This window comes from Balaenoptera borealis, assembly GCF_965194805.1.
Source record: "Balaenoptera borealis genome assembly, chromosome: 18".
Lineage (NCBI taxonomy): Eukaryota > Metazoa > Chordata > Mammalia > Artiodactyla > Balaenopteridae > Balaenoptera > Balaenoptera borealis.
Genome location: NC_138877.1, coordinates 35,239,627 through 35,263,389, shown reverse-complemented (window position 1 = coordinate 35,263,389; position 23,763 = coordinate 35,239,627). Strand labels below are relative to the sequence as shown.

The 23,763-nt window shown below is 36.0% G+C and overlaps 1 long non-coding RNA gene across 1 annotated transcript in view; it reads right to left on the bottom strand.

Moving 5' to 3' along the window:
• The window catches only part of LOC309615752, a 268,399-nt gene extending 244,858 nt beyond the window's left edge, over window positions 1-23,541 (bottom strand). Inside the window, exon 1 of the long non-coding RNA XR_014237048.1 lies at window positions 12,187-23,541. This is a non-coding gene — a long non-coding RNA (uncharacterized lncRNA). The remainder of the gene's footprint in view (window positions 1-12,186) is intronic.
• Window positions 23,542-23,763: the final 222 nt, after the last annotated feature.

The following is a 23,763-nucleotide window of genomic DNA, read 5'->3' as shown; positions in this document are numbered from 1 at the left end:
CATATATTAAAGTTTAATGTGATTTTATTTTACTTTTTTATTGTGATAAAAAAACCCTAACTAAAACTTACCATCTTAACCATTTAAGTGTGCAGTACAGTAGTGTTAAGCATATTCACATTTTTGTTAAATAACTCCCCAGAACTTTTTCATCTTGCAAATCTAAAACTCTACACCCATTAAACAACTCCCCTTTCCTCCCTCCTGCCTCCCTCAGCCCCTGGTAACCATCATTCTACTATCAAGTTTTCAAGCCACTGTCATTTTGGAATTTAAGAGAAATGAAAAGTTCAATAAAGAATGATCTTTCTTTATACATGGAAATCAGCTCTGTCTATATTTTCCATCTATATTCAAAGATTCCCAGGATATCCTTGCATATGAGAAAATACCAGTATTTACCTAGGTTGAAAAAAATGTAGATGTAAACATGGATAATACAGTCTTTGAAAAATGTAAACTCTTTGGGTAGAATCTCAATGATTGACTTACAAGAATAGTGTGTGGATAAGGAGACAGTAAGTTTTTGACTTAGGTGTTGACAATGTGCCAAAGTAGTGAATGTGTATGCAGGAATTCTTTATACAGGCAATATCAGTTAGTGGTTAAGAGTATAGATTTTTAGAGTTAGTGGGACCTGAGTTTAAATCCAGTTTCTATTATATAACAACTATTTGTCTTTAAACAAGTTACTTTACCTCTCTGAACCTATTTCCTTTTTATCAAACGGGGTGAATTACAGGACCTATCTCATAGGGTTATTATTTTAGGAAAATCCACTCAATTAGTCTCAAGGAGGTTGTTGTTTATTACTTCCAGTAGCTAGTTAGCTAGAGATCTTAGTTATTAGAGGTGGGAGTGGAAGGGGGCATAGAGATGTGAAAAAGATGTACAAGTAGAGTAAGGAAAAAATAAAAATATCAAATAGCATGAAAGTTGCAATTCACCTTAAGCCTGGTTAAATAAGATGTTTCCTTGATGTTCTAACATTGTTCTTATCGTGCGATTTGGAAATATCCTGGTCTCCCTACAAAAATCCTCCCAAATGATATTTACCTCTTCTATATGCAATCCTATCTTATAAGAGTGAATGTTGAAATATAGTATCACTGAGGTAAAGCAATATAAATAACTGAAATCTTATCTATATTTTATCATAGACAAGGCTGTCATATAAATTAAGTAATTTAGCTCATCACAAAGTTTCCAATGTTGTCTCTTTTCGTATTACATTTAAAATTAAAAAATTTTCTATTAAATTAAATATGACATATTTATAATTATTTGGCATAAATGTTAAAATGATTTTTCCTTCAGAGGTTTTATTCAAAATTTAAGTTAATCTGTCAAAACATTGACCGCATTCCTCAAAAAGCAGAAAATTGAAATCTTGCTTCTAAATATACTTTGTATAACATGGAATGAAGATAGGAGAGATAAGTATCTGTTCAGGAGGAAAAGTTTGAATAATATACAATACATAAATATGCTATACAAAGTTTAAAAATGAAATTATATATAAAAAGTAATTTATTAAATGCATATGAAATTTTATAATTATGTAATACATTGCATAATGTTATATACTATGCATAGAAAATTATATGTAGGATTAACATACAATTTTAAAATTGTGGAATATATGACTGCATAGTTATATAATTATATAAACATGCTAAATAAATAAACATATATCACTTTTTGGCCCAGGAATTAGCCAATGTATTTATTATATGTATGTATTATAAACAATACATATAAAGAAATACGAGTTTGAATATTTTCTTTGCTGAGACTATAAGTTAAGAAACCTTGAAGGAATTCCTTCTCCTCCCAAAACCCTCCTTTTCTTTTTTGGATATCTGAGAACTGATTGAACCCATAGTAGAATAGTGCTTACTGTATTGATATAATTCTTTTTCTTATTGAATTGTGGAAAAAGCAGAAGTATTTGTGAGGATTTTGTGATAAAATGACTAAGAAGATTTTATGCTTAAGCTCACAGTTACTCAAGCCTTAGTTATCAAGGACTGACTTACAGCAAGAATCTTGTAAACAAGATTGAATTTCTGCGGAATAGGGCATTCAGCAATTATTTGAGAAACATGCTAATTGTCAAAGATGAAAGAATTAAACTAAGTATTCTATCATACTGTTAGGGGAAAGAAGTCATCACTGACACTTTAAATATGTACTTTGTTTAAAATCAGTGGCTTAGGTTTGACAGTTTTAAGGGAACTAAATACCTCTGCCTAAAATATATGCACTAGTCTTAGTGAGACTTGAGTTCAAATCCAGTTTCTACCACATAACAACTCTATTATTCATTTTTTTCACTGTTTGTAAGTTTACACTCAATATTGAGAAGAGAGCTGTTACATCAGTTTCCTCTCCATAATAATGTAACATGTGATTAAAATATATAATGAGTAGCACATTTTCAAAGAATGCCCCCAACACTCCTGCTATACCTCAAAGCATCATTTTTTTTTGATAAGGCCTTTGATAAGAATATTGAGTGGACAAATATTCTTTTTTCTAGAGTGAACTTAAAACTTCATACTAGATTCCTTGTCTTTAAAGGATTTTAGAGTTATAAATAAGAAAAATCATATCTTTTTCTGTTATAATAAAATTTTCAATGATCCTTGAACATGTAAATACTTAGAAACTCGGTTGCTGCATGACCCTGACTCTGAATTATGTCACAAATTTCTGGAAAAAAACAGAGTGGTCAGAGACCAAGAAGAATGTATAGCAACAACTTCTTAGAAACGTGACTAGAATTGGCATAATGAACAGCCTGCTGTTGCCACTTACAACACTTTGTGCTCTATGACTTCACTATACTCTGAACTCCATTTCATGGACTGGGCAGCATTCCTAAAAACCACAGGAGAACCTCTCCAGGCTCAGGACTTGAGCATCAGCCTTCGCAAACCTCCTTATCACAAACCATCCTGAACTGCCAAGGTGTGAACTCATTTAAACTGACCTATCAGTAGTTTTGTCTTTATGCATCCCATTCTTGCTTTGGTCAGATACTGTCTTCTCATAGGTTGTTCTCCCTCACATACATTTAAGTATAAGAAAACAATCAATTCTTCCATAGTCTTAGATTATTCTTTGATGATCAACCTCAGAGCTCATCCCACAAAGCACGGTTCTTCTGTGTGGAGTCAAGTTTGCCTTGCTTAAGCAGGACTTTCAGCTTAGCAGACACCATGTTTCAAGGCTTTATTTATCTATTACTCAAACCTTCCACACATCAAAAAATACCTATAAATGCAAGAAAATCACAGAAAAGACTCACAGTTTACAAGGCCCTTAAAAATATTAGGTCAGAAGGAATAAACTGGGAGGTAATTTCTAATGTTAAATGGGACAAAATTCAGAACAAACTGAATAAGTTTCCATTATAACAAAGGTCTTCCAAATAATCACTAGCAGATACTTGGGTACACAGATTCAGAGGTGGATGTGGATATTAAAAGAAAAACGTTTTGGAGCAAAATGGGGAAAAGGGTATTCTCTAGTGACTTAACGGAGCCATTCCTATTATCGGGATGTGTTTGACATTTCTCCAGAAGCTGTATACGTGAAACTAACACAATATTGTAAATCAACTATACTTCAATTAAAAAAAATCTTGGGGTCAAAAAATAAATAAATAAAGGACATGAGAACATCAGCTATAAAGGCAATATTTTCTCCATACTCCCCCATTTTTAAATTCATGAAATATGTCTTGTCAGATTATACACTCTTATTTTAAAATTCACAGAAATTGAAATCTGGAAGTTTAAGTACTTGCCAAAATCATAGAGTCTGACTGTCAATTCAGCACTTTTTCTAGTATGTAACACCAATAACATTGGATTTTTAAATTAATCAAAATAAAAACATTTAAACACTGTCAGGAACACAATTTACATGTGAATTATACCAGCACATCAGTTTATCTGATTTATGCTTTGCTAAGCACTATCATCTCATTTGGTCCTCACAGCTGGATTATTATCCACCTTTTATACATACAATTATGCAACATTTGACAAATCGGTTAACCTCGTGGTGCCAGACCCATCCTCTATAAAATAATGTGACTGAGTGACTATTATCTAGCATTGTTTTTTTCTATTACATTTTTATACTTTATTTGGCCACTGGAATTCTCAAGCTATAAAAACCAAAATGACAAACAAAATCTTACTTCCTAATTAGGCACAACTACTCTTCTGTCGTGCACAGGAAACAGAGTAGAAATGCCCTCAGAATTGAGTCTTAAAAATGCTGTAATCCACTTCTCTATTCCGTCTAGGAATTTAGACTTTTAATAATGCTCTACATTTCAGAGACAATTGTTAATAGAACAAGTCATACATTTTGGGGGAGTGGATTTATATCTCCTTCTTAATATTCAGTGTCCTATAGGGAATATGATCAGGATCTGAAATAATAAATTGCAAACTTTGAACAAAAGCCACACAGTCATCGTTCACCAAGTTTGCACATACTCTTCATTTGTCTTGCTCACTGCTCTATTTGTAAGTAGACCTGACATGTAAAAATAGCTCCAGTAGCAAACCTTTGGTCTCAAAGTGCCTACCATTCCCCATGAGTGCTTTCATAACTATAGCTCACTTTGTAGTAAAGTTGTAATGGCAGCTGTCATCAAAAGGCTTTCATGAAGCATTTGCTGACCTTTAGGTGCCACATGTAACAAGTGTTGTTGCAGTCTTCAGGGTCTTGCTTAGGAGTTTCCTACTTCAACATAGTTTTCATATTGTTAACCCTTAGTATACAATACTAAAAATATCTGATATTTAATGTCTGTTATTTCCCTTATGGTTCTCTCATTCCATAAGTATTCATTGAGTTCCTCTTATGGAACGCTCCTCTTAATCATTAAGTTCCAGAAAATATATTAGGTCCTATATATAAAATGATGAACAACATAGTTGTGTCCACAACCACTTGAAAATTACCACCTAGGAAGTTTATTAGACAGCAAATAAGCAAACATACACATAAAAATATTATTATGTTTGATAAAAATCATGAAAAAAAGTGTGGGATGCATCGAGGGCAGATGTGGGTGAGGGGACTGTTTTAGAACTAGAAAACAAATAAGTGCAAGACCTTTTGGAGAAGTAGACACCTGAAGGAGGGAAAGAAGCTGCCAAGGTGAGATGCAGACAGAGGCCACTCCTCGTGTGCAGAGTGGATGGCCAGACACAGAAACACCAAAGTGAGGAAGATGGGGTGCTTTATAAAACTCAACTTTTTATAGACTTTAGAAATTTGGGTCAATTTAAATTGTATTCCTATTGATGCTCTTGAAATAAACCTTAACTTTGGTGTTTTTAGATGTTTCAATTCTAAAGATTATGTTTGTTAAATTTTAAAAGATAAGGTTCAGATCTATTGACTGTTTCAGATTTTAATGTTGAGAATAAATCCTAAATATTTACCTCTTAGAAAAGAATCTGCATTTTTCCCCAAGACTGTGTGGCTCTCCAGTGTAGAATTGTACTGAATAAATACATTCTCCAAGAGGCAGAATGATGCTCTCCATTGACATGTTATAATTCAATGTTACTAAAACACTGTTTACTGTCAAGATCACAAAGATCTCAAGAGTGGGTAACAGTAAAAATGGAAAAATGTAATTCCTCTCCTGTGAGCAACTGTCTGTGTGTGCTGTTTGTCCCACCCCTTCTTTATCAGTTCATGCCTTGACCATATGATATTCCCATACTTCATAGCACTTAATGATTTTCAGGATGCATTTAGATTATTTTAATTTGTTTCTCATATCAATAAAATAGTGATAGAAGAAATAATGTCCCATTGAGTGTAGGTCACTTCTATAGAACATCTATAGATGATAATTTCTAATATGTTCCTTGAATAGCTGGGAGATTCCTTCCCAATTGCTATATCATTATATTGGTATTACTTTCATCTCTATTTTTCAAAAATGTTTAACTTCTCAAGTACCCCAGAGTGATTGGCAACTTGTGTCCATTGAGGGTAGGAGAATCACTAACGTTGTAAAGGCTGTGGGTAAGAACTCCTCAAACAACGTTTAAGAAAATCATGAGTAGGCTGATACAAAATTACATTTTTTTAACAATTTAAAATTTCTGATATCTGTAATCTTAAAAAAAGTTTAAACAACTTGATAACCTTGATGTCCATAATCTAAACAAGTATGTGAATAGTATTTCAAAGTGCATGTTTGTGTTTGAGCCTGTGTTTTTACACCTACCCTGTGGCATGGTGATCATATAAAGTGTCAATGCTTTATATCTGATACAGTGTTTTCTAAATTGAGATTTCATCATGCATCATTTGGCAGTTACTAGAAATACTCAGACATACTAATTTTAAAATTAATTTTCAATTATTTCCTTTTAATTTCATAAGGTATAAAGTAACATAACAATAGTAACTGTTGAGGAGGGGACTTCATTTTTTATAAGGTATTTTTCCCTTTGGTGAAAGCAGCTCTTTGCCCCTTTCCTGTTTGCTGATTTCTGTTCCCCTCTAACCTTAAAAGAACCTAATTATAGGAATGAGATCATTAGGCAATTTAACATAGCTCCTAGATAAAAAGAAGTAAGAATGAACAATTAAGCAGTTTAAAAAAAACGGCTAGCTCTCTACCCCAAACAGCCCATTCCTAAGAAATTCTGCCGTCAGATCACTCCAGCAAGATAACATCTGAAAAGAGAGTCAGCCAGTCTGCACACAATGGAGAATGATGCAGAATCCAGCCTCCTGACTCAATGATTTACTGAGTTTCTTTCCCCTCCTCCAGTTTTCTCTTTAAAAACTCTCATGGCTGAGCAGAATCTTAGGAGTTGGTCTCTGGACCTGAGTCCACCATCTCCCCAGATTGCTGGCTTTTCTGATTAAAGCACCTTTCCTTTCTACTAACACTTGCCTCTCAAATTATTGACTTTTGAGCAGAGAGTAGCCGAACCTGGGTTCAGTAACACTGAGAACAGATTTTACCTGGCCACAAGAAAAGATTTTCACAGTAAAGAAAATAATTGTAGGAGAAGCAAACAAGTCAGAAAAGCCTTAGAAAGCTCTGCCAAATTACACTAAAAATATAAATGCAGATAACTCTTATGTTAGCCTAACTATCTTATAAATGATCTATTTAGCCAGATTTTTAAAATATGCCTGAAAAAAATTGTGACACATAGGGGAAGTTATATCACCATGTTTTTAACCTAAAGTAAAATTTATATGTCTCTTTGTTCCTGATTTTTCTAATTCCCTTCACCCCAAGTGGCTCAGTAGAGAGCTTCCAGTCCTATTTCAGACTTAATCAGTTTCATCACTACCCAGGTCTCATGTGAACAAATTTGAAAGATTGAAAAAATGAAGCTGCTCAATACAATAGGGGCTCATTAACATTGTTTTAACAAGCCTTAGCTTATTCAAGCCGTTGTCTAACAGGCAGCTTTAATTCGAATCCACGCTGCTCAGCGTGGTAATAAGAGCTCTGCTGAATGTCAGTGTTTGTGCATATACGTGAGCAGTCTGCATTTAATGCAATCAAGAAAACAGAAACTTTCAGACTCAAGCATAGTTTGACTTTAGATTAACTATTCTGACAATACTAAAAAGTTCCCTGTTAACTCTAACACCCAAAAGAGAGATTAAGGGGACATAATGAAATAATATATGATCAGCATTTACTTTTAAAAAAGAAATATTTAAATTTCTTTTTGGGGGGAAGGTCATATTTTCTGTTCCATCACTGTTCATCTGTGGTTTAAGAGAAAGAGCACAGAGGAAGTTATGAATCCGTTTTGCTACATAGAGCCATGTGGCCTTAACGAGTTACTCATGAGTTTTGACATCTGCAAAATATCCCCCTACAATACAATATCTAGGATCAGAAAATAAAATGTACTCTGAATGATTAAAATAAATAACACTAGTTGGTTTTATTCAGAACCAATGAATCTGTGATGTTGCAGCACTAACATTGTACATGATATTTTGAAATGTAAATTTTACAAATTATAAATCAGGGGAATATTTAAAACTGCTATACAGGAGAACATAGCTTTCTGGATTATTTTTACTACAATACAAAATATGACATTTTATTAATTCTGAAAATGTTTTTAAAAAGAGATTTTTTTAAGAAGATGAATACAATGGTAAATATCTTAGAATATATATTTTTAGGCTTAGAATTATAAAGAGAAATATTTTCTTTTACTGGGAATCCAGTCTATATAGATAAGAATAAAACTCTATTAAGCCAAGCTTCCCTGGTGGCGCAGTATTTAAGAATCCACCTGCTAATGCAGGGAACATGGGTTCGAGCCCTGGTCCGAGAAGATCCCACATGCCACAGAGCAACTAAGCCCGTGTGCCACAGCTACTGAGCCTGCACTCTATAGCCCGCAAGCCACAACTACTGAACCCATGTGCCACAACTACTGAAGCTTGTGTACCTAGAGCCCTTGCTCTGCAAAGAGAAGCCACTGCAACGAGAAGCCTGCGCACCCCAGTGAAGAGTAGTCCCCACTCGCCACAACTAGAGAAAGCCCTCGCACAGCAATGAAGACCCAACACAGCCAAAAATACATAAATAAATTTTTAAAAAACTCTATTAAGGCAAAAATAAATATGAAATTTTCAACATTTATACAGAAATTTCATCTTTACCTTTAAATCCCTTAATAATGTATAATATATTGTCAAACTATTTGAATGTTTTTCCTTTGCTTATTTGCTGGTGAGCTCAATTATAAATTGTATTCCATACCCCAAGCCAGATTAAAACAATTAATAGGTAAAAGGTACATTCATTTTATTTTCAGCAATTATCAGTTTTGCTTAAAAATTTTCAAGACCATCAATTTTGTTGAGTCAAAGGCAAAATTTTTATAATGGCCCATGAGCTCCTACCAATTATTCTGTAGTTACCTACCCCACCCCAATAAAGCCCTATGGATTATTCTCTAGTTCTCCAGTTACCTCTCTCACCTCATTTTTTATTTTCTTATTACCCACTGGCTCCATTCAAACTGTCACTGGCCATTCCCTCTGCCTGGAAAGTTCTTCCACCAGATATCTTCATGGTCAACACTCTTACTCCTTCAAGTCTTTGGTCACAGGCCATTTTCCCATGAAGCCTATTTTTTTTAATTGAAGTGTAATTGATTTACAATATTGTGTTAGTTTCAGGTGTAAAGCAAAAATTTTCAGATTCTTTTCCCTTATAGGTTATTACAAAACACTGAGTATAGTTCTCTATGCTATAGAGTAAGTAGGTCCTGGTTGATTCTCTATTTTATATATAGTAGTGTGTATATGTTAATCCCAAGCTCCTAATTTATCCCTCTCACTTTTTTCCCTTTTGGTAATGATAAGTTTGTTTTCCAAGTCTGTGGGTCTATTTCTGTTTTGTATATAAGTTCATTTGTATTATTTTTTTTAAGATTCCATATATAAGTGATATCATATGATATTTGTCTTTGTCTGGCTTACTTCACTTAGTATGATAATCTCTAGGTCTATCCATGTTGCTGCAAATGACATTATTTCATTATTTATCATGACTGAGTAATATTCCATTATATATATAATATAATATATATTATATATATATATATATATATATATATATATATGCATGAAGCCTATTTTTGAATAGAAATTCAAATGGAATGTCATTTTTCAAATTGAAACTCCTCACCGTGTGACTGTTCTCAGGTCTCCTTTACCTGGTTTTACAGTTTTTCCTCTTTTAATTACAGTAACGATAACTATAAAATGTAACTTATTTAGTTATATGTTTAATGAGTATGTACACTTCACATCCCTAGGTAGAATATAATATTAATACTACATTAAATAATATACTTATTGGCTTGCTAAGTTATTGTTTTCCCAAACAAAAAATAAAAGCTTCCTACAGGCAAAAATGTTTTGTCTTTTATTTACTGCTATATTAATTATATTTTTATACTGAGTCTGTGTACCTTTGTGATTATTGAATTTTCCCACTGAAAAAATTCCAAAAATCCAATAACAAGTATGTCCTTGAATTTTTAATAGGTTTCTTTAAAATAGATTTTTAACTACCATGTCATTTGGTTCATGTTAGATATTGTATACATTGTGTAAAATTTTTCTATTTTAATCTTTTCAAGCTTAAAGTTAAATTCCATCTTTGACATTAATGTCTATTTCTTGATTATTATATTGTAGTTACTAAAATCTAGCTGTATACCATATTTGTCCTCATTAAGTCACTGTGCTCCTTATAATTGGAATGTAGCCGGAGTTGCATCTTTTAAGCTGACCAAATAGCCTCAAATTTAATGGAAGAATTTAATGAATTTCCCTTAGACATAATGACTACTATAATTAATATCATTATTTCTATTAACTTTATTTAACTTTGTAATTTATTACTGGTTACATTTTCTTCCTCCCATCCCCATTGGAATTTGTTAAGGTATTTTAGTACTTATTTGGCTTTCATTTAGGGAACAGTTCTCAATTTTAGAGATCTTATTTAGAATTTATATTAAAATTTTCTAGATAGTCTGTTGTTACTCATTTTATTTATGAATGTGTACATATATTTAAAATAAATTGAGAGAAGACTTTCAAGATGGCAGAGAAGTAAGACATAGAGATCACCTTCCTCCCCACAGATACATCAGAAATACATCTACATGTGGAACAACTCCTACAGAACACCTACTGAATGCTGGCAGAAGACCTCAGACTTCCCAAAAGGCAAGAAACTCCCCATGAACCTGGGTAGGGCAAAAGAAAAAAGAAAAAACAGCTCCCTCCCTCTAAGAGGGAGCTGTGAAGGAGGAAAAGTTTCCACACACTAGGAAGCCCCTTCACTGGTGGAGATAAGAGGGTGGCAGGGGGAAACTTCAGAGCCATGGAGGAGAACACAGCAATAAGGGTGCAGAGGGCAAAGTGGAGAGATTCCTGCACAGAGGATCAGTGCTGACCAGCACTCACCAGCCTGAGAGGCTTGTCTGCTCACCTGCTGGGGTGGGTGGGGGCTGGGAGCTGAGGTCAGGCTTCGGAGGGAGTGGGACTGGGGTTAGCTGCATGAACACAGCCTGAAGGGTGCTAATGTGCCACAGCTTGCCGGGAGGGAGTCCAGGAAAAAGTCTGGAACTGCCTAAGAGGCAAGATGCCATTGTTTCGGGGTGCGTGAGAAGAGGGGATTCAGAGCACTGCCTAAACGAGCTCCAGAAAAGGGCGTGAGCTGCATCTATCAGCACGGACACCAGAGATAATAGGTGATAATAGGGCATGAAATGCTTAGGCTGCTGCTGCTGCCACCAAGAAGCCTGTGAGCAAGTACAGGTCACTAACCACACCTCCCCTCCCAGGAGCCTGTGCAGGCTGCCACTGCCAGTGTCCCGTGATCCAGGGACAGCTTCCTGGGGAGAACACCCAATGACCCTCAGGCTGTTGCAATGTCATGCCGGCCTCTGCCGCCTCAGGGCTGCCCCGCATTCCTTACCCCTCCCTCCTCCCCATATCAGTGAGCCAGAGCCCCCTAATCAGCTGCTACTTTAACCCTGTCCTGTCTGAGCAAAGAATAGATGCTTTCAGGCGACCTACATGCAGAGGTGGGGCCAATCCAAAGCTGAACCCCAGGAGCTGTGGGAACAAAGTAGAGAAAGGGAAATTTCTCCCAGCAACCTCAGGAGAAGGGGATTAAATTTCCACAATCAACGTGATGTACCTTGCATCTGTGGAATACCTGAATAGACAACAAATCATCCCAAAATTAAGGCAGTGGACTTTGAGAGCAACTGTAGACTGGGGGTTTGATTTCTGCCTCTAATTTGTTTCTGGTTTTATGTTTACCTTAGTTTACTATTTAGAGTTTATTATCATTGGTAGATTAGCTTATTGATTTGGTTGCTCTCTTCCTTTAATTTTTTCATATATATATATATTCTTATTCTCTTTTTGTGAGTGTGGATGTGTATGCTTCTTTGTGTGATTTTGTATAGCTTTGTTTTTTACAATTTGACCTAAGGTTCTGTCTGTCCATTTTTATTTTATTTTATTAGTATAGATTTCAGTGCTTGTTATCATTGGTGGATTTGATTTTTGGTTTAGTTGCTCTCTTCTTTCTTTCTTTCTTTTTTTTATTACTTTTTTTTAACATCTTTATTGGAGTATAATTGCTTTACAATGGTGTGTTAGTTTCTGCTCTATAACAAAGTGAATCAGTTATAAATATACATATGTCCCCATATCTCTTCCCTCTTGTGTCTACTCCCTCCCACGATCCCTATCCCACCCGTCTAGGTGGTCACAAAGCACCGAGCTGATCTCGCTGTGCTATGCTGCTGCTTCCCACTAGCTATTTATTTTACATTTGGTAGTGTATATATGTCCATGCCACACTCTAGTTGTCCCAGCTTACAATTCCCCCTTCCCATATCCACAAATCCATTCTCTAGTAGGTCTGCATCTTTATTCCCATCTTGCCACTAGGTTCTTCATGACCACTTTTTGATTTTTTTTTAGATTCCATATATATGTGTTAGCATACGGTATTTGTTTTTCTCTTTCTGGCTTACTTCACTCTGTATGACAGTCTCTATGTCCATCCACCTCACTACAAATAACTCAGTTTCGTTCCTTTTTATGGCAGAGCAATATTCCATTGTATATATGTGCCACATCTTCTTTATCCATTCATCTGTAGATGGACACTTAAGTTGCTTCCATATCCTGGCTATTGTAAATAGAACTGCAATGAACATTTTGGTACATGACTCTTTGGGAATTATTGTTTTCTCAAGGTATATGACCACTAGTGGGATTGCTGGGTCATATGGTAGTTCTATTTTTAGTTTTTTAAGGAACCTCCATACTGTTCTCCATAGTGGCTGTATCAATTTACATTCACACCAACAGTGCAAGAGGGTTCCCTTTTCTCTACACCCTCTCCAGCATTTATTGTTTCTAGATTTTTTGATGATGGCCATTCTGACTGGTGTGAGATGATATGTCATTCTAGTTTTGATTTTCATTTCTCTAATGATTAATGCTGTTGAGCATTTTTTCATGTGTCTCTTGGCAATCTGATTATCTTCTTTGGAGAAATGTCTATATAGATCTTCTGTGCATTTTTGGATTGGGTTATTTGGTTTTTTGATACTGAGCTGCATGAGCTGCTTGTAAATTTTGGAGATTATTCCCTTGTTAGTTGCTTCATTTGCAAAAAATTTCTCCCATTCTGAGGGTTGTCTTTTCATCTTGTTTATGGTTTCCTTTACAATGCAAAAAAATTTAAGTTTCATTGGTCCCATTTGTTTATTTTTGTTTTTATTTCCATTTCTCTAGGAGCTGGGTCAAAAAGGATCTTGCTGTGATTTATTTCACAGAGTGTTCTTCTTATGTTTTCCTCAAAGAATTTGATGGCTTCGGCCTTACATTTAGGTTTTTAATCCATTTTGAGTTTATTTTTGTGTATGGTGTTAGTGAGGGTTCTAATTTCATTCTTTTACATGTAGCTGTCCAGTTTTCCCAGCACCACTTATTGAAGAGGCTGTGTTTTCTCCACTGTATATTCTTGCATCCTTTATCAAAAATAAGGTGACCATATGTGCATGGGCTTATCTCTGGGTTTTCTATTCTGTTCCATTGATTTATATTGCTGTTTTTGTGCCAGTACCATACTGTCTTGATTACTGTAGGTTTGTAGTACAGTCTGAAGTCAAGGAGTCTGACTCTTCCAGCTCCGTTTTTCTTTCCCAATATTGCTTTGGCTATTCAGGGTGTTTTGTATTTCCATACAAATTGTGAAATTTTTTGTTCTAGTTCTGTGAAAAATGCCAGTAGTAATTTGATAGGGATTTCACTGAATCTTTAGATTGCTTTGGGTGTGGAGTCATTTTCACAATGCTGATTCTTCCAATCCAAAAACATGGTATATCTCTCCATCTATTTGTATCATCTTTAATTTCTTTCATCAGTGTCATAATTTTCTGCATACAGGTATTTTGTCTCCTTAGGTAGTTTTATTCCTAGATATTTTATTCCTTTTGTTGCCATGGTAAATGGGAGTGTTTTCTTAATTTCACTTTCAGATTTTTCATCATTAGTATAAAGGAATGCAAGAGATTTCTGTGCATTAATTTTGTATCCTGCTACTTAACCAAATTCATTGATTAGCTCTAGGAGTTTTCTAGTAGCATTTTTAGGATTCTCTATGTAAAGTATCAGGTCATCTGCAAACAGTGACAGCTTTACTTCTTCTTTTCCAATTTGGATTTCTTTTATTTCTTTTTCTTCTCTGATTGCTATGGCTAAAACTACCAAAAGTATGTTGAATAATAGTGGTGAGAATGGACAGCCTTGTCTTGTTCCTGATCTTAGTGGAAATGGTTTCAGTTTTTCACCACTGAGGACGATGTTGGCTGTCAATTTGTCATATATGGCCTTTATTATGTTGAGGCGAGTTCCCTCTATGCCTACTTTCTGCAGGGTTTTTATCATAAATGGATGTTGAATTTTGTCAAAATCTTTCTCTGCATCTATTGAGATGATCATATGTTTTTTCTCCTTCAATTTTTTAATATGGTGTATCACGTTGATTGATTTGTGTATATTGAAGAATCCTTGCATTCCTGGAATAAACCCCACTTGACCATAGTGTATGATCCTTTTAATGTGCTGTTGGATTCTGTTTGCTAGTATTTTGTTGAGGATTTTTGCATCTATGTTCATCAGTGATATTGGCCTGTAGTTTTCTTTCTCTGTGACATCTTTGGTTTTCATATCAGAGTGGTGGTGGCCTCATAGAATGTGTTTGGGAGTGCTCCTCCCTCTGTGATATTTTGGAAGAGTTTGAGAAGGATAGGTGTTAGCTCTTCTTTAAATATTTGATAGAATTTGCATGTGAAGCCATGTGGTCTTGGACTTTTGTCTGTTGGAAGATTTTTAATCACAGTTTCAATTACAGTTCTTCTGATTGGTCTCTTCATATTTTCTATTTCTTCCTGGTTCAGTCTCGAAACGTTGTGCATTTCTAAGAATATGTCCATTTCTTCCAGATTGTCCATTTTATTGGTATATACTTGCTAGTAGTAATCTGTCATGAGCCTTTGTATTTCTGCAGTGTCAGTTATTACTTCTCCTTTTTCATTTCTAATTCTATTGATTTGAGTCTTCTCTCTTTTTTTCTTGATAAGTCTGGCTAATGGTTTATCAATTTTGTTTATTTTCTCAAAGAACCAGCTTTTACTTTTATTGATTTTTGCTATCATTTCTTTCATTTCTTTTTCATTTATTTCTATTCTGATCTTTATGATTTCTTTCCTTCTGCTAACTTTGGGTTTTTTTTTTTTTTGTTCTTCTTTCTCTAATTGCTTTGGATGTAAGTTTAGTTTGTTTATTTGAGATGTTTCTTATTCTTAGGGTAGGATTGTATTGCTATAACTTCCCTCATAGAGCTGCTTTTGCTACATCCCATAGGTTTTACGTCATCGTGGTTTCATTGTCATTTGTTTCTAGGTATTTTTTGATTTCCTGTTTGGTTTCTTCAGTCATCACTTGGTTATTAAGTAGTGTATTGTTTAGCCTCCATGTGTTTGTATTTTTTACAGATTTTTTCCTGTAATTGATATCTAGTTTCATAACGTTGTGGTCGGAAAAGATACTTGCTATGATTTCAATTTTGTTAAATTTACCAAGGCTGGATTTGTGACACAAGATATGATCTATCTTGGAGAATGTGCCATGAGCACTTGAGAAGAAGGTGTATTCTGTTGTTTTTGGATGGAATGTCCTATAAATATCTATTAAGTCCATCTTGTTTAATGTATCATTTAAAGCTGTGTTTCCTTATTAATTTTCATTTGGATGATCTGTCCATTGGTGAAAGTCGGGTGTTAAAGTCACTTACTATGTTTGGGTTACTGTCGATTTCCCCTTTTATGGCTGTTAGTATTTGCCTTATGTATTGAGGTGCTCCTATGTTGGGGGCATAAATATTTACAATTTTTATATCTTCTTCTTGGATTGATCCCTTGATAATTATGTAGTGTCTTTGTCTCTTATAATAGTCTTTGTTTTGAAGTCTATTTTGTCTGATATGAGAATTGCTACCACAGCTTTCTTTTGATTTCCATTTGCATGGAATATCTTTTTCCATCCCCTCACTTTCAGTCTGTATGTGTCCCTAGGTCTGGAGTGGGTATCTGGTAGACAGCATATATATTCGTCATGTTTTTTTATCCATTCAGCCGGTCTATGTCTTCTGGTTGGAGCATTTAATCCGTTTACATTTAAGTTAGTTATCGATATGTATGTTCCTATTACCATTATCTTTAATTGTTTTGGGTTTATTATTGTAGGTCTTTTTTTCTCTTGTGTTTCCTGCCTACAGATTTTCCTTTAGCATTGGTTGTAAAGCTGGTTTGGTGGTGATGAATATTCTTCGTTTTTGCTTGTCTGTAAAGGTTTCAATTTCTCTGTCAAATCTGAATGAGATCCTTGCTGGTTAGAGTAATCTTGGTTGTAGGTTTTTCTCCTTCATCACTTTTAATATGTCCTGCTACTCCCTTCTGGCTGGCAGAGTTTCTCTTGAAAGATAGGCTGTTAACCTTATGGGGATTCCCTTATATGTTATTTGTTGTTTTTCCCTTGCTGTTTTTAATATTTGTTCTTTGTATTTAATTTTTGATTGTTTGATTAATATGTGTCTTGCTGTGTTTCTCCTTGGATTTATGCTGAATGGGACTCTCTGTGCTTCCTGGATTTATTTCCTTTCCCATATTCGAGAATTTTTCTATTATAATGTCTTCAAATATTTTCTCAGTCCCTTTCTTTTTCTCTTCTTCTTCTGGGACCAGTATAATTCGAATATTGGTGTGGTTAATATTGTCCCAGAGTTCTCTGAGACAGTCCTCAATTCTTTTCATTCTTTTTTCTTTATTCTGCTGTGCAGTAGTTATTTCCACTATTTTTTCTTCCAGGTCACTTATCCGTTGTTCTGCCTCAGTTCTTCTGCTATTGATCCCTTCTAGAGAATTTTTGATTTCATTTATTTTGTTGTTCATCATTGTTTGTTTGTTTTTTAGTTCTTCTTGATCCTTGTTAAAAGTTTCTTTTATTTTCTCTATTCTCTTTCTAAGATTTTTGGATCCTCTTTATTATCATTATTCTGAATTCTTTTTCAGGGAGACTGCCTATTTCATCTTCATTTGTTTGGTCTTGTGGGTTTTAGCCTTGCTCCTTCATCTGCTGTGTGTTTCTCTGTTTTCTCATTTTGCTTAACTTACTGTGTTTGGGGTTTCGTTTTTGAAGGCTGCAGGTTCGTAGTTCCTGTTGTTTTTGGTGTCTGCCCCCAGTGGGTAAGGTTTGTTCACTGGGTTGTGTAGGCTTCCTCATGGAGGAGACTGGTACCTGTGTTCTGGTGGATGAAGCTGGATCTTGTCTTCTGGTGGGCAGGACCACGTCTGGTGATGTGTTTTGGGGTTTCTGTGACCTTATTATCATTTTAGTCCGCCTCTCTGCTAAGGCATGGAGCTGTGTTCGTGTGTTGCTAGTTGTTTGGCATAGGGTGTCCAGCACTGTAGCTTGCTGATCGTTGAGTGGAGCTTGGTCTTGGTGTTGAGATGAAGATCTCTGGGAGATTTTTGCCGTTTGATATTACATGGAGCTGGGAGGTCTCTTGTGGGCCAGTGTCCTGAACTTGGCTCTCCCACCTCAGTGGCACAGCCCTGATGCCTGGCTGGAGCACCAAGAGCCTGTCCTTCACATGGACGAGAATAAAAGGGTGAAAAAGAAGAAAGAAAGAAAGAAGAAGATAAAATAAAGTAAAATAAAATAAAATAATTTTATTAAAACAAAAAATTAAAAATAATTATTAAGACAATTTTTTTGCCTTAAAAAAAAAAACAGAGAGAACTCTAGGACAAATGATAAAAGCAAAGTTATACAGACAAAATCACACACAGAAGCATACATATACATACTTACAAAAAGAGAAAAAGGGAAAAAAATATATATGTCATTTCTCCCAAAGTCCACCTCCTCAATTTGGGATGTTTCATTGTCTATTCAGGTATTCCACAGACCCATGGTACATGAAGTTGATTGTGGAGATTTAATCCACTGCTTCTGAGGATGCTGGGAGAAATTTCCCTTTCTCTTCTTTGTTTGCACATCTCCTGGGGTTCATCTTTGGATTTGGCCCCACCTCTGCATGTAGGTCATCTGAGGGTCTCTGTTCTTTGCTCAGACATGACAGGGTTAAAGGAGCAGCTGATTCGGGGGCTCTGGCTCACTCAGGCCGGGGCTAGGGAAGGTAACGGATATGGGGCGAGCCTGCGGCAGCAGAGGCTGTCAGAACCTTGCACCACACTGAGGCGTGCCATGTGTTATCCCAGGGAAGTTGTCCCTGGATCATGGGACCCTGGCAGTGGCGTGCTGCACAGGCTCCCGGGAGGGGAGGTGTGGATAGTGACCTGTGCATGCACACAGGCTTCTTGGTGGCTGCAGCAGCAGCCTTAGCATCTGATGCCCATCTCTTGGGTCCATGCTTATAGCCACGGCTTGTGCCCATCTCTGGAATTCCTTTAAGCAGCCCTCTTAACCCCTTCTCCTCATGCACCAGGAAACGAAGAGATGAAAAGGTCTCTTGTCTTTTTGTGAGCTCCAGACTTTTTCCCAAACGCCATCCCAGCTAGCTGTGATGCACTAACCCCTTCAGGCTCTGTTCACGCAGCCAACCCCAGTCCTCTCCCTGGGATCTGACCTCCGAAACCTGTGCCTCAGCTCCCAGCCCCTACTCGTTCTGGTGGGGGAGCAGACATGCCTCTCGGGCTGGTGAGTGCTTGTTGGCATTGATCCTCTGTGTGGGAATCTCTCCACTTTGCCCTCCACACCCCTGTTGCTGTGGTCTCCTCCGTGGCTCCGAAGCTTCCCCCCTCCACCACCCGCAGTCTCTGCCTGCGAAAGGGCTTCCTAGTCTGTGTCAATGTTTCCTCCTTCACAGCTCCTTCCCAATGGTGCAGGTGCCATCCCTATTCTTTTGTCCCTGTTTTTTCTTTTTTCTTTTGCCTTACCCAGGTACGTGGGGAGCTTCTTGCCTTTTGGGAGGTTTTAGATCTTCTGCCAGTGTTCAGTAGGTGTTCTATAAGGGTTGTTCCACATGTAGATGTATTTCTGATGTATTTGTGGGGAGGAAGGTGATCTCCGCATCTTACTCTTCCACCATCTTGAAGCTCTTCTATTTTATTACTTTTTAAATTTTAAAATTTTCATATTTTTAATTTAATAACTGTTTTATTTTATTTTTTTCTTTCTTTCTTTTTTCTCCCTTTTCTTCTGAGCTTTGTGGCTCATAGGGTCTTGGCACTCCTGCTGGGTGTCAGTACTGTGCCTCTGAGGTGGGAGAGCCGAGTTCAGGACATTGGTCCACCAGAGACGTCTGGCTCCATTTAATATCAAATGGGGAAAGCTCTCCCAGACATCTCAATCTTAACTATAAGACCCAGCTCCACTCAATGACCAGCAAGCTACAGTGCTGGACAGTCTATGCCAAACAACTGGCAAGACAGGAAAACAATCCCACCCATTAGCAGAGAGGCTGCCTAAAATAATAATAAGGTCACAGAAACCCCAAAACACATCACCAGACGTGGTCCTGCCTACCAGAAGACAAGATCCAGCTTCATCCACCAGAACACAGGTACCAGTCCCCTCCATGAGGAAGCCTACACAACCCAGGGAACAAACCTTACCCACTGGGGGCAGACACCAAAAACAACAGGAACTACAAACCTGCAGCCTGCGAAAATGAGACCCAAAACACAGTAAGTTAAGTAAAATGAGAAGACAGATAAACACACAGCAGATGAAGGAGTAAGGCTAAAACCCACAAGACCAAACAAATGAAGATGAAATAGGCAGTCTCCCTGAATAAGAATTCAGAATGATGATAGTAAAGAGGATCCAAAAATCTTGGAAATGGAATAGGGAAAATAAAAGAAACGTTTAACAAGGACCAAGAAGAACTAAAGAGCAAATAAACAGTGATGAACAACAAAATAAATGAAATTAAAAATTCTCTAGTAGGCCTCAATAGCAGAAGAACTGAGGCAGAACAACGGATAAGTGACCTGGAAGAAAAAATAGTGGAAATAACTACTGCACAGCAGAATAAAGATAAAAGAATGGAGGACCATCTCAGAAAACTCTGGGACAATATTAACCACACCAATATTCGAATTATACTGGTCCCAGAAGAAGAAGAGAAAAAGAAAGGGACTGAGAAAATATTTGAAGACATTATAATAGAAAACTTCCCTAATATGAGAAAGGAAAGAGTTAATCAAGTCCAGGAAGCACTGAGAGTCCCATACAGGATAAATCCACGGAGAAACACGCCAATACACATATTAATCAAACAATCAAAAATTAAATACAAAGAACAAATATTAAAAGCAGCAAGGGAAAAACAACAAATAACACACAAGGGAATCCCCATAAGGTTAACAGCTGATTTTTCAGCAGAAACTCGGCAAGCCAGAAGGGGCAGGACATATTTAAAGTGATGAAAGGGAAAAACCTACACCAAGATTATTCTATCCAGCAGGGATCTCATTAAGATTCGATGGAGAAATTAAAACCTTTAAAGACAAGCAAAAGCTAAGAGAATTCAGCACCACCAAACTATCTTTACAACAAATGCTAAAGGAACTTCGCTAGGCAGGAAAAAAAAGAGAAGGAAAACACCTACAATAACATACACCAAACAATTAATAAAATGGTAATAGGAACATACATATCAATAACTACCTTAAATGTAAATGGATTAAATGCTCCAAACAAAAGACATAGACTGGCTAAATGGATACAAAAACAAGACCCGTATATATGCTGTCTACAAGAGACCCACTTCCGACCTAGGGACACATACAGACTGAAAGTGAGGAGATGGAAAAAGATATTCCGTGCAAATGGAAATAAGAAGAAAGCTGGAGTAGCAGTTCTCATATCAGCCAAAATAGACTTTAAAATAAAGTCTATTACAAGAGACAAAAAAGGACTCTACATAATGATCAGGGGATCAGTTCAAGAAGAAGATATAACAATTGTAAATATTTATGCATGCAACATAGAAGCACCATAATACATAAGACAAATGCTAACAGCCATATGAGGGGAATTTGATAGTAACACAAACATAGTAGGTGACTTTAACATCCCACTGTCACCAATGGACAGATCATCCAAAATGAAAATAAATAGGAAACACAAGCTTTAAATGATACATTAAACAAGATGGACTTAATTGATATTTATAGGACATTCCATCCAAAAACAACAGAATACATTTTCTTCTCAAGTGCTCATGGAACATTCTCCAGGATAGATCTTGGGTCACAAATGAAGCCTTGACAAATTTAAGAAAATTGAAATTGTATCAAGTATCTTTTCTAACTACAACTCTATGAGACCAGATATCAGTTACAGGAAAAAATCTGTAAAACTTACAAACTCATAGAGGCTTAACAATACACTACTAAATAATTAAGATATCACTGAAGAAATCAAAGAGGAAATTAAAAAATACCTAGAAACAAATGACAAAGAAAACACGATGAGCCAAAACCTATGGGATGCAGCAAAAGCAGATCTAAGAGGGGAGTTCATAGCAACACAATCCTACCTCAAGAAACAAGAAACATCTCAAATGAACAACCTAATTTTACACCTAAAGCAATGAGAGAAAGAAGAACAAGAAAACCCCAAAGTTAGCAGAAAGAAAGAAATCATAAAGATCTGAACAGAAATAAATGAAAAAGAAATGAAGAAAATAATAGTAAAGATCAATAAAACTAAAAGCTAGTTCATTGAGAAGAGAAACAAAATTGATATACCATTAGCCAGACTCATCAAGAAAAAATGGGAGAAGACTCAAATCAATAGAATTAGAAATGAGAAAGGAGAAGTTATATCTGACACTGCAGAAATACAAACGATCATGAGAGATTACTACAAGCAACTATATGCCAATAAATTGTACAACCTGGAAGAAATGGGCAAATTCTTAGAAAAGCACAACTTTCTGAGACTGAACCAGGAAGAAATAGAAAATATGAACAGACGAATCACAAGCACTGAAATTGAAACTGTGATTAAAAATCTTCCAACAAAAAAAAAGCCCAAGACCAGATGGCGTCACAGGCGAATTCTATCAAACATTTAGAGAAGAGCTAACACCTATACTTCTCAAACTCTTCCAAAGTATTGCAGAGGGAGGAACACTCCTAAACTCATTCTACAGGGCCACCATCACCCTGACACCAAAACCAGAAAAATATATCACAAAGAAAGAAAACCGCAGGCCAATATCACTAATGAACATAGGTTAAAATTCCTCAACAAATAGCAAACAGAATCCAACCACACATTAAAAGGATCCTACACCATGATCAAGTGGGGTTTATCCCAGGAATGTAAGGATTCTTCAATATACGAAAATCAATCAATGTGATACACCATATCAACAAATTGAAGGAGAAAAACCATATGATCATCTCAATACATGTAGAAAAAGCTTTTGACAAAATTCAACACCGATATATAATAAAAACCTTCCAGAAAGTAGGCATAGAGGGAACTTACCTCAACATATTAAAGGCCATATATGACAAACCCACAGCCAACTTTGTTCTCAGTGGTGAAAAACTGAACAATTTCCTCTAAGATCAGGAATAAGACAAGGTTGCCCACTCTCACTACTATTATTCAACATAGTTTTGGAAGTTTTCCCACAGCAAACAGAGAAGAAAAAGAAATAAAAGGAATCCAGATCAGAAAAGACTTAAAGCTGTCACTCTTTGCAGATGACATGATACTATACCTAGAGAATCCTAAAGATGCTACCAGAAAACTATTGGAGCTATTCAATGAATTTGGTAAAGTAGCAGGATACAAAATTAATGCACAGAAATCACTTGCATTCCTATAACTAATAATGAAATATCTGAAAGAGAAATTAAGGAAACATTCTCATTTACCATTGCAACAAAAAGAATAAAATATCTAGGAATAAACCTACCTAAGGAGACAAAAGGTCTGTATGCAGAAAACTATAATACAGTGTTGAAAAAAATTAAAGATGATAGAAACAGGTGGAGAGATATACCATGTTCTTGGACTGGAAGAATCAACACTGTGAAATTGACTATAATATCCAAAAGCAATCTACAGATTCAATGCAATCCCTATCAAACTACCAATGGCATTTTTCACAGAACTAGAACAAAAAATTACACAATTTGTATGGAAACACAAAAGACTCTGAATATCCAAAGCAATGTTGAGAAAGAAAAGTGGAGCTGGAGGAATCAGGCTCCCGGGCTTCAGACTATACTACAAAGCTGCAGTCATCAAGACAGTATGCTACCAGCACAAAAACAGAAATATAGATCAATGGAACAGGATAGAAAGCCCAGAGATAGATGAACCCACACACATATGGTCACCATTTTTTGATAATGGAGGCAAGAATATACAGAAAAGACAGCCTCTTCAATAAATGGTGCTGGGATAAGTGGACATCTACATGTAAAGGAATGAAATTAGAACACCCCCTAACACCCTACACAAAAATAAACTCAAAATGTTTTAAAATCCTAAATACAAGGCCAGACACTATAAAACTCTTTGAGGAAAACATCTGTAGAACACTTTATGAATTAA